The sequence below is a fragment of the Morone saxatilis genome, unplaced genomic scaffold, assembly GCF_004916995.1.
Source record: "Morone saxatilis isolate NCDOM2014 unplaced genomic scaffold, NCSU_SB_2.0 Contig15, whole genome shotgun sequence".
Classification (NCBI taxonomy): Eukaryota; Metazoa; Chordata; class Actinopteri; family Moronidae; genus Morone; species Morone saxatilis.
This window is the reverse complement of record NW_023339707.1, coordinates 21,800,747-21,813,336: the sequence shown is the minus strand read 5'-3', so window position 1 is coordinate 21,813,336 and position 12,590 is coordinate 21,800,747.

Here is a 12,590-nt window from a genome sequence, read left to right as displayed (position 1 = left end):
ATGGCAAACCACCCACAGTGAGTAATACATGCTTAACAACCCCCCACATCGCTGATCTGGTGGTAGTGCTGAGGGAAAGACCCTCATTTGAATCAGGCTGAAGAATAATTTTAATTGGATTACTGAACAGTGGGATGATTTCAGTACTGTTTTTACAGACTTTGCAGTTTCCTTGTGCTACATTCAAGGACATACAAATGGATTATGATCTTACTGCGGACAAAAACTATGCTAATACAGGGCAGAAGTGGAGCTGAGATGTATGAGTCAAAAGGAGGGAAGTAGATAAATCCCTCATTAGTCTGTTTGCATTTCGCTGTCCTCTGTTTGGAGAAGGCTTGAGCCCACAGGGGACTGAGGCGTGAGGAGCAGACACAGGTGGTGTGATCTCCTCAGGGAGTAGCAAGTTCTAAAATAACACAATTTAAATATTTTGGCAGGAATAGTAATGCCAATAATTATCCCAAAGTCACTATTAGGCCAGTGTAGCCAATCCTTGGGGACATTGCGCCTATATGCTCCCAACAGAAGAAGTTAAAGGCAGTTCTCTCTCAAATGTCTACACAGACTTTCACATCATATTGTAATGATAATATGAGTTACCTTCATGTATACCTAGGAGATATGGAACAAAGGCTATTTGATGGAAGAATGGCCCTTGACTACACAAACTTTTGCTAACTCTTGGCATCCTATTTTCTATCAGCTTTAGTCAAGGCATTGGTGCATTTCATTTCTCTAATTTTATTTCTCCTTTGTCCTTTATCCTCCACTTGTCCTTGAAATCGATCAGGTCCGCCATCATTAAGAACATCTCAATTTTCTTAATGCAGTTTAGAAGAGCTAGTAAGAGATACAAGCAAGGGTAACAAATAAGAGAAATGAAATATGATGCACCTGCTATCATTGAAAGTAATGGGTACAGATGACTTGAATGAAAAATTTAGTATAAAATGAACCAAATCTAAAGTGATGAATTTTAGTATTAGGCATCAAGGCATTGATTCATTTTAATCTGATTTTGGTGGTTAATAGCGTTTACAGTTAAACACATACAACACAATACTGTGGGCTGTCAAGAAGCATATACACAGAGAAACTGAATTTCCAAGTTGAAATAATATGAAACTTAAATCAGTTCATCAAATACTTTCTCAATTTGAACAACTTATATTTCCTTCCGGGGCCAATTTAGGGCCTGCTTCGTTTAGAGAGAGATATTGCACAGCATTATTCATATACAGTAATTATATTGCAGCACCATAACATGACAGTAATATGGGGAGGAGTGATGGTGATGTGTCCCAGTCATATCATTCTCAACAAACATATTCCCAGTTGGTCTAGTTAGATGCAGGAAAATTGCCTTGAAATTGTTACCTCATTGCAAATAACAGTAATAAGGTGTTGGAGATGAATAACTGTAGTTGCACTAAGGGTTCTAACTGTAAACAAAGCCATATATTACAATAATGTTACTATGTGGGATTGCCACACAAGCATTGAGGATGCCCAAACTGAGGTTATTAAAGGGTGAATGCTGTGTCTTTCTTCTGCTTGGTCATTAGTGGGGAAACAATTATTTGCAGCATGTGGTCTACATGTTGTATATTACATTTAATAGTTTGTTTGTCATTGGTGATGTCTCTATCTAAGTGAATAAATGCATTTAACCATTGGGTTATTGTGTGAGTGTTGTGCTGGGAAAAACATGAGAAGACTTAATGAACACCTGGCTGAAAAAGCATACAAATCTTCACATTAATCTAATTGACTTTATTTGTATCGTTTCATTGTAGCACATGTTTTTTGAGGAATTTGTGTTGTAGGTGTTGAACAGTGTTAAGAAAATGCGCTGTAAAGAAATCCCTGACTATAAAGTAAAAGTAACTATATGCTGCCTTTCTCTCCATTCCTGTAAAACAGCTAACTGCGCTATCAAGGAGGCTATAATCTTGACACAGAGGACTGCATGGTCAATTTGCTGAATTCAGACTTTCAGTGACTTTTACAGTCACTTTTACTTCAGCTGCCACATATGTCTTAAGTACCAGCAGGAGCTGAGGGGGTGCAATGAACATAACTACCTCCACAATGTCAGACTACAGCTCCTTTAATGTGCTGCTTAACTCTTTCGTTGCCAATAGGAACTGCTGATGCAGTCAGCCCTGTGTGGCACATTGCAAATACCAAAATGACAAAGTAGTCATGAAACAACATCAGCTGTAATGAACACACCGCACATAATGTTACAAGAATAGAAATACTACGACCTTTCAGTAAATATTTCTGAAGATTGTAACTTTATCAGAAAATAAGAATATAACTTTTACTTATAAAGGAAAGAAAAGGATGACATTGGTTGTGTCATAAGGAAATGTATGGGTATGTTTCCTTTAACACAATGTATATATTACAGAATGATAGAGAAATCAGGGAATCACAGATGACAGAAATCTAGAGTCCAATATCCACACTTATGCTCCTCAAAAGATTTTTTTATCTCTTAAGCTGAAAAGAGAAGTCTGGGGAGAAAGGCAGTGCTGCAGCCGAAAACACAAGTGTGGGTTTAAAACGTTAATTTCAAAGCTTGGGCGAGGAATACAGTAAGTGCTATCTTTGTTCAGACAAAATGATTCTGTAAGGTTTGAATCAGCCCCAGAAAGGAGAAAAAGGATTTTAATTTCCTCATGTAGAACTGCATGAAAATGTCCACATTTTGTACCGAAGATATGTCTTATAATACATGAATTGGGCACAAATCAGCTCTAGCTTGTTTGCCAACCTAATAACAGGCTTTTGCTTTGTTGACCCACTGTGTGTTTGAAATGCAGGTGTTGAATACAACAGTGCAGCATTTCAGTGATTGAAAAATCGATTCTCCACCCAGCAGGAGTTGAGGGAAGGAAAATTATCTATGCATCCCTTTAATTGCTTATGGTGATGAATATGAGTGATGAGTTTATCCATCAGAGAATCTGAGCTCCATATTGCCAGGTACAAACACTTACACAGTTGTTACTGAGCTGGTTTTATCACATATGACATGCTTGCAATGATAGTGTTACCATGTTTACCACTCCAACACTTTTCCATAGACCATGACAACCGCAGGTCACAACAAACCCAACAAGGACCCGAGCAGCAAAAGGTTACAGAGTGATGCTGCTGTTCCTGCCCACATCTTTGAATAGATCACACCTTGCTCTCAGCCATCTGACCTTTAAATACTCAAGGAAGTTTCAGGAATGTGACAGAGGTGCCTAAATCTACTTTATGATCTTCAGAAATGTTTCATTTTTCCCAGTGGGTGTGCTGTTGAGGCATTTGTGAGGGTGTGTCTCTAATTTGAATGCTGAACAGGAAACATCTGCCCGAAGTCAGCAAGATTCATCTCGCTGTCATTTTTTATCCCACATAGCATCCAATCCAGCCCTCCTCCTCACAAAGTGGGAGGGAGGTGGTGAGAAAAAATTAAAAACAACAAATATTAATGAGGTGTTACACTGAGAAATAACGATGTGTGCACTCCCTGATAGCATCTTTCCCTCTTTAATGGCATGAGCAATTATGTGGGCTTCCATTAATATCAAGGCTGGGACTGTCACCGCTAAGGGCTTCACTTCAATCACTGCTGTGCCTCCACTGCATGTCTCTATAAGTATATAGAAAAGAAATATATGTGAAATACAGCTACAGTGCCTGGCTATTAAGCCACATAAATAGCTGCTGGGGGGACCATAGCCTACAGCGGCCCCAACACATATTTGTAATGGAAAAAATAAAAATGATTTAAATATACAGTAATGTTGTGAAACATCTTGGGGCACTTCTTGTTTTGGGCCTGGTAATTTCTGCAAAGCCAAAAACAAGACTTCCAGCAGTAATGAGGGCCTATGCGGCTGTGCAGCTTTACATTTTATATATTGTAATAACATTTTTAACCTAAATCTTTTGGGAATCAGAAAAAAAACCTATGCAGCGATATTTTACACTTATCACAATAGCCTTCATCAATTTAAAGGCAAACAGTTACTAAAAACCAGTAGATGTCACATGTGACAGTAATCACACGTCTCAGTAGGTGGAAAATATAAACATTGTTTGTTGAAATATGTTAATTCAAATGATATATATGAATACATTTGAACACATTGGAAAGGGTTGTATGTTTGAAGAAAAATGACAGCTTGTGCAGTTACATATAATCAAGCTAACGATATGCATTAATTTCAGTCAGGGTTGTTTTATCAGATATGTTGTCACATTGAATATATTTCAAGACAGCATTAACACATCCATCCACAGCGTTGAGATGGTTGCATAATTACACCTCTAATAGTGAATTTATTGCACGCCAGCTATTATATGGCAGCCAAAACTTCATTTTGGTGTTAAACCACAGATGAATATTTTTGTTCTATTTGTCCATTGACCACATGTAAGTATACAGCCTATAAATATCCGGAGTCCATAAAACTCCAAACTTTAATCTTATTAACATTGCAAACTAAAGATTAAGTACCCATCTGTCTCCTTTGCAAGGGGTTGTCTGTGGTAATCAATATTTATTGCAGTGCACTTGGTTATAAAACAGCAAATGTTTAAAAGGATAAAGAGTGACCCTTATTTGCTGAGTTAAGTAGAGAAGTACAGTACTTGCTAGTGGGATTAGAATAAGCGGAGGGAATGTGCCAGAGGGTGTGATAATGCTGGTGACATATTCAGGTGTTAGCTCCCTGGAGTAACTGTTTTACTGTTCGGCTTGTTTGAGTCTTTTACTTTCACTCTTCTAAGTGGCTGGTACTGAGAAGGACAGAGTCAGAAAGCAATTTAGAACCATAATGGTGGTTTACATGTTCAGTCCATTTACTATAAATCATATCTACTTTATTGCCTGGCATGTGCCAAAGCAGCATACATTTTTAGAAAGTAAAATTTATATTTTCCTTCTTGCTGCTGGTTCATGTTTATAAAGTACGGCAGTCTTCTATCAGATATTTTAAACCTGCTTCAGATGGGTAATCACACTGCACATCATGTTACCTTTGTGGATGTCATATTTACTGTAAATAACATTGCACGGTAATGGATTTGACAGCAGCAGGAGTACTTAACATGTTTTACTTGTTGGTGCATTGCATTTCAAGTACTGCATCTATAGTTGGACAAAACACAAACTTGAAAGACAAAAACATGAATAATGTAAAAGGTGTAACATGAGTTTCAATGATTAAAAAGGTTGCTGATGACTCAGTGACTTTCTGGAAATGGAAGGGATAGAAAACGTATCCATTAATCTAAAAGCCCTTTCTTCGGAAAATTGTCAGCAGTAATGTAACATGTGTACAATATAGTAAAGTGGTGTTTTTTTTAAAAACAATGGTATGGTTCAATTTGGAAAAAGTGACTGGGAGGGACCATATGTTCAAGAAAAATATCTATCACTCTCTCGTGTAAAAGTCTTCACACCTGTACCTAAATGACAATGCACTTTCTGTTATATGCAAATGTTATTGCACAGTATTAGGTAATAACAAAAATAATAATTAAATAATGTTTGAAAATGAAATGTCTCAAACTGTGGAAGAACAAATGTTAACATAGAACTGAATATAAATATTAGCAAACAGACAGACTCCAGGAGGTATTTTTCTTCAATTACCTCCAGAGGTTGATCCTTTAAAACCTTCATCTAAGGCATCATTTCAAACAGTACAATCATCAGACCAAATTCACTTTTGCAGCAGGATGAATACTTTGAAAATACTGAATACAGCAAATTTCCAAGAGATTATTTTTCAATAAAAACTTGTTAGTGGTGATAAGTGATAATTGAAAAATTGTTTGTCCATTGACAGATAAAGATAAAAAGATAGATATATCTTCAAAAAAAAACAACTGTTTTCCTTTAAAAAAGTGCATTGTGTACACTGCAGTCAGCTCAAGGACTGCTACCCACTCAAACACAATATCTTTATGAGTAGCTAGACAGAACCACATCCCTCACGATGATCTTAATTAACTTCTACTCTCCTGTGAGGACACCAGCTGAATAAATCTCAAGGACAATAGACAGGATTAATTCATTTATTTACCAAGCAAGTGCAGCTCATCAAATTCTGATATGGGCACGTCTCCTTCATGCAAATGGCTCTTTACTGGAACGCTACCTCACTTCACTCCATGATTCCATGATCCCTCTTTGGCCCTATGTTTATTTAAAAGGACTAATCAACCTGGATGAGTATGGAAGGGATTTACCATTGTTTCAAGCCTGACATCCTAAAACTACATTAGCAGAGCAGATATGGAGAGGCGGTGGAGTAAACAGGTCTCATAAAATCCATTCTTTATTGAAGTGAATGCCCAAGATACTTGTGCCTTAACTCAATAAAAAAACAAAAATCATGCCTTAATATGTAAGCATTATCTGTACTGTGAGGGATTTTTTACATAGGCCAAGGCCAGAATATTATACCTGCCTGCAAAAAAAAAACTATTTTGCTTCTGCTGCTTCCTTCGTTCTGCCTATCCTCTGTGTACAGTATATACCACTGTGTTGTAATCAAACAACAGTTAAAAATGCTTATCAAGGACAACCACAAAGTTTTGTGTGAACAAATAACTCAGGATATATGAATATGCTAATAAGCCAATCCAAGGATTTGCTGTGGTTATGATTACATACCCCAGGGGTGTAAACCAAATAAAGAGTTTTAAAAAATGTCAGCCTCCTCAGTAATTTAATACACCCCCAATCTGTTCTACCCTCTCTGTAAGCTTCAGCAGAAGTACAGTCACTGCTGCTCTGTGTGGAGGAACATCAGAGAAATGTGTTATTTTCCTCTACATAGGAAATAGACATGGGTATGACCGAAATTGCCTCCTTCACAGACCCCTGTGAAGAGCATTTTCATATTTTCATGCCTTCATCATTTCCTTTGAAAGCCGTGAAGGGAGGGGTATGGATCCTGCATGGCACACACCGTTTGATGCGTTTACCACTGTGTGTTAAAATGGATCAATGGAACAAGACAAGAAAGCTGTTGGCAGAGCTGTGCTGTACCCCAGAGTGAGATGACAGTTGGGTAGGCCAATGGGACAGGAGGTGGGTGGGGGTTAACAGCAAGAGAGAGTGTGTGGTGGTCCCCTTTATCTCCTCCCTCTCTTCTTCCTCTTTCTCTTTGATTTCTGTTGACCAAAATCGACTTGGGGACATTTACTCATTGATGGATCTTTTTATTTCCACTTTTCTCTAGAGCAAGATATGAGAAGTTGCCCCACAGCAATGGATTAGCTTTGATTGTGTGACAGAAGTTATCACTGCACACAGCTGTCCCAGGGCCAACCTATAGGGTCCAGGATATGTATATTGAAACTGGAGATGCATTACATGGAGTAATAATGTTAGCAAAACTGAAGTCACTAGTTGCACAAATGAATAAATAATCACAATTTTTGAAGATCGACTACATAGATGGAGGGATGTGTTAAAGCTTTTTAACGCAAATAACTTTATGCACAACTACTGTGAGACAGAACTGAATGCCAAGAAACAAAAATAAACAAAGTAGGTGACAAAATCTTCAAATGAAAAAAGTATTTGTTACTGGCATCAGCAAAAGGAGCCAACTGACCATGCTGTCTCAGTCCTCAAACGGAGGGGGGGAGTGGGGAGGGAGTATGGAGAGGGACAGAGAGCCTAGAAAGTCTCTGAGGGTGTGAATGTGATTTAGAGATGGTGTGCACTGTTTACATGGCCTGCCTGGAGGGATGCGCCTCTGTTGGCAGGGGAACATTGTTAGCATGGGAGGCACGTCGCTCCGACCCCACTCTCTCACTCTCCCTCTTTCTCCAGCTGCTCAGGGGCATGCGATGGTCTGGGAAAGATTAATGCATCTTCAACGGCATGCCGTGAAATCAAATTAGTGTACTCTGATCCAGAGACGTGGAGGGCTTAGGCCAGGGCTGCAGCAGGGACAATTCCACAATAACCTACAGCTTTTTACCATGCACCCCAAGAACGCTACAGTGTGTTGATTATTCAAATAGGCGACATGCATTTGTTCTGACTTTGTGTTTTTAATGTGTAGTGTGTTATTGATTCACAGATTTATCCACATAATTATCACGACCTGTTGGGCTCTGTGTTTTTTCTTAATCACATAGATTTCTAACTCTGAGATGGGTCATTAAATTAAATCAGGAGAGAAATGTGGAAAACAAAGCCACTCATGGCAATGTCACTTTGCATTATCTCAGGCATGCCCACATGTTATTGCAGGTTTCCATCAAATTCAGTCAAGGATAACACCTATCCAGACACAATATGCTGTTAAAATTGGATTTGTTGGGGGAAATAAGGGGATTATTACTACTTCAAGGTTCTGTTTCTGTACACTGCTTTTTGTCACTCTTGTATTTGATCATGTAATCAGGCAAGGAAAGATGGAGTCATTCACAGAGCTTACAGAGTAATAACCTGAAGATGTTGCCTTTGCTGTGGTGCGTGTGGAGTGTGTGGTTCAGCGGGGAAGTCTGCCCTTGGATATGGAAATTAAAATCCCATGTGAGCTGCTAAACCAAGCAAGGTTAAGTTGTCCACCTTTAACCTGCACTTACTGCACTGAATATTTTGTATGGCTCTGCTCACACTGGCTCATCTGTATTGATCATTGCCATTCTGTGTAGCTCCTGCTAACAACTGTATCCAACATCATTAGCCTTGTGATTAGAATTGCGTGACCTATAGTCTCCCACAGAGAAACAGGTGAAGTGATGCCATAATTTAGTACGTTAAATTTATGTTTAAGATGCTCAGAAAATGTAATCATCTCTGCTGAAGGGAGGAAATATATTAGAGAAAGAAATGCATTTATAAGAGGGTTGACAGTGTACAGTGAATCACCATACAGTATGAACTTTTGACCTGCAGAATGGGATTGGATTATGCCTAATTGATTTTACAGCTCAGAGGATAATCAAGACAAGATAAGCAATAATGACTATTGGCATCCTGATAAAGTTAACAACCAGTCAATATAGAAGCGCTTTATGTTTAAACAATGAGGGGCAGTTGACACATGATTCATGCAGATCTAATTGTTTAATATAATGCACAGCCACTTAATGGAATTGTAATTAACAGTTACATAACTATGTAAAAACTTTAGAAGTCCAGTTGTAGCATTTTATGTCTAATCTAAACTTGTGTCAAAATCATTTTGGTTTAACAGAAACATGGTATTATGCCTTGAGGATAAGCTACAAGTAAGATTGCTTTTCATCACAGTAAAACAGCAGAGAATACATACAGAGAATATGGTTTTGAAATATTTCACTATTTGACTAGTGGTGGAAAAAATAGTAGTAGTAGTACTTTTTTTGTACAGCAATGGGACATTACTCTGTTACAAATATAAATAAATAAGTCAACACAACACACGCATTATGATTTAAACCTGCAATTACAGGTTGTAGTTTTTTTGGCCACTTGGCGGCATCAGACACAAGCTATAAGCACAATGTATGTATGTATGGCCATTCAAAGGTCCAGTGTGTAGGATTTAGTGGCATCTAGGGGTGCAGTTGCAGATTGCAACTCACTCTTTTCACTCTCCCTTAAAACTAGAAAATTACGGTGGCCATCAAACACATGAAAAATGCTAGCGGCCCTATCCAGAGCCAGTGTTTGGTTTGTCTCTTCTGAACTACTGTAGAAACATGGCAGCCTCCACCGAATGCAGAAGTCTGTAGATAACGACTCATTCTAAGCTAACAAAAAAAATAATTATTATTTTCAGGTGATTATACACCAATGAAAACATCCTGATGAATATTATATTCTATTTCAGCCAATAGATCCTCCTAAATTTTACACACTGAACCTCTAAGTTTATAGTGGACTAGTGGAGGGAAAATACATTTACCACAGTTGTTAACCTGCATTAACTGTCCTTCTGCCATTTGGTGCTGGCTAGTTGACATACACTGGGGTTGTTGCGCCATATCATATAATATAATATGTTATTTTGCAAAGTAGCAGTGTGTCTAAAGATATAAATTGTTTTGCTAAATATTTTCAATAATAATCATAGTAGGACCATATATAGTGTGAAAAAATTAACGATGGCTGAATTTAATTTAGTTGTCTCAGTTTCAGAGTCTTTGTATTGTGTCGGCTGGCTCACTGTCACACTGTCATGACACATGAAGCCATCATTAATGTTAATAGTAACACCTGTGCTTTTTGTTCTATGACAATGCAAAATGTCTGGTGTGAAAAAGGCCTATCTAGTGGAGTAAAATGTAGTCTCACAAAATTGGAACTGAAATAGTCAAATGATGTACCTGTACAACCACCGGTGTGTTTAACACACATTATCTACAAACATCTCAAATCTGTTTTATTAAATCAATTTCACCGTATTTTATAAAGGTGGGTGTTGTCACTATACACAAGGGACAAAGTTAAAGTGCCACTTGTGACAATTACAAAGTGCATGCGAATTGTTATATTAGCTGTGGCTGCACAGGCTGGTGGAGATGGCGGTGATCAGTCTTAACCAAGGCAGGTGCGATAGGCCGCGCAGCAGGCCTAACAAAGACAGATTGGGACCTGCAGGGCACACCAGCAGATCCTCTCACACACTCCAGTTTAAAGCTCTGAAATGTGACTGTGCATGGATCACTGCTGACAGGACAGAGATACCACACACATAAAACACAGGGGACACACGCAAGGCAATATTTTCTAAAAGTTCAGAAGGATTACATAGCAAAGTTACAAGGTTGAAGTTTGAATACAGCTAGTTAATCTAATGGTGAAGTGAATTATCAACCAATTTAACCATTAGCAGAACGTATTCTTTAACTGACCATATTTTCTCAGTTTAAATGTATGCGTTACAATAATTGTATTGGGTGGTCACTTCCAAAGTCTAAAGTTCAGGAAGGCGAAATTGTAGTGAATTGGGAAAAAATGAAAGTGGGGCCTTATTTACAAAATATATGTCAATCCCTCCTTCAATACCCTTCACTTGAGGTGAGCTCCAGTTTAAGATTCCGAGCATGTGCGTTTGAACCAGCCTTTGGACAAGTGCACACATCCCTCGCATGAGCTTCTCTTTACCCTATTGACTGAGGATGAGTCTGTCACTGGATCCGGATTAAAGTCTTAAGACTATCTATAAAAGGGGATCGGGCAATGAGGGGGACTTGTCAAAGATTTGTTTGCTGTCAGGACCTTGTTAGTGCCAGGAGAAGGTATGGCGGCAGAATAGCAAAAGCCTCAATTTCTCTTCCTGCTCCAAAGTCACTTCAAGATCAAACCTCTCTCTTGCCACAGTAATAATGAAAATCAGGCTCTTAATTAATCATTAGCATCCTGTCATTATATTAACAAGTCAGGAACCTGGTGCCACCAGAGGCTCTATATCAAATCTATAAAACCCATGAGTTCTAATTTAGCCGTCCCCCAGATGCTTGCCAGCCTGCTCCATGTGCAAGTCTGCTCTTATGCAATACACACATTTTCAACACTGAGGACACAGAACATTTGCAAATTCTAATATTACTGCACAAACTATGCTGCATAAACGTACTGTGTATATGCGTCCTACTGATAAGACAGACTCACTGTTTGTCTCCTAACTCAAATAGGCCTAAAACTTGTGTGGGTTCAGTGTGCTGTGTGGTGACTAACAACATAAATGTTTAACAAAGTCTAGTCAAAAACCAAGGATGCCCAGAAGTCATTGAATCTATTTGCCAGTCATTCCGCTCTTCATATAAGGTCTAATCTCCCTTAAAAGCAATTAGAAATTACATCTATTCTGTTTGCCTTGATAAGAGATCAAACGTTACCTGCATCTCTATGCAAACAAAATGCTAATAGAAGGCCACCCAAATGGATGCATACTGGGCAAGCACGCCTCTGGAAACCCACATGCAGATTACCTGCCCGTCGACCTGTTTCTAATTATTATTCATGTTTACAAACTTTCATCTCTTGGGATGGGCCACAGAACCAGCTGAATACGAGATGAGCAAACAGCGGCTGCAGCAGCACACAGGAGTGGACATGAATTTATTCATGGTGAAAAGAGCCCATCCACGCAAGGGCCCCACGTCTCCCCTCTGCCTCCCCAGAGAGCAGACATTTATGAAGACATTCCCTCAAAATCATTATAATAGCATTACCATTCCAAGCAGCCACTACCTGCGTCATGATTGCATTTGTTGCTCTGCCAACCCTCCACCCAACCAAACCACCCACCCACCCATCACACCACTACCCCCACTTGCTATATCCTACGGATGTAACCAAGCAAGGTGAGAGAGAATGCAGTGTCTGCATTTCCTTTGGGATGTGTGGAGAGGGCGCTTAGCAGCAGCACGTTTTACACCTGTTCTTCACAGTGAGAGTGCCTCCATCCACCACCCACTATGAGGGGAACAGCCGGCTCACTCGCAGCTATGGCACAGCAATCTGTAGGGTAAAAAGGATGAATTGTTAAAAAGAAAGAAGTAAAAATGTACAGTCCCAGTGGACCGCTCTCTCTTTCTCTCACTCTCTCTCTCACACA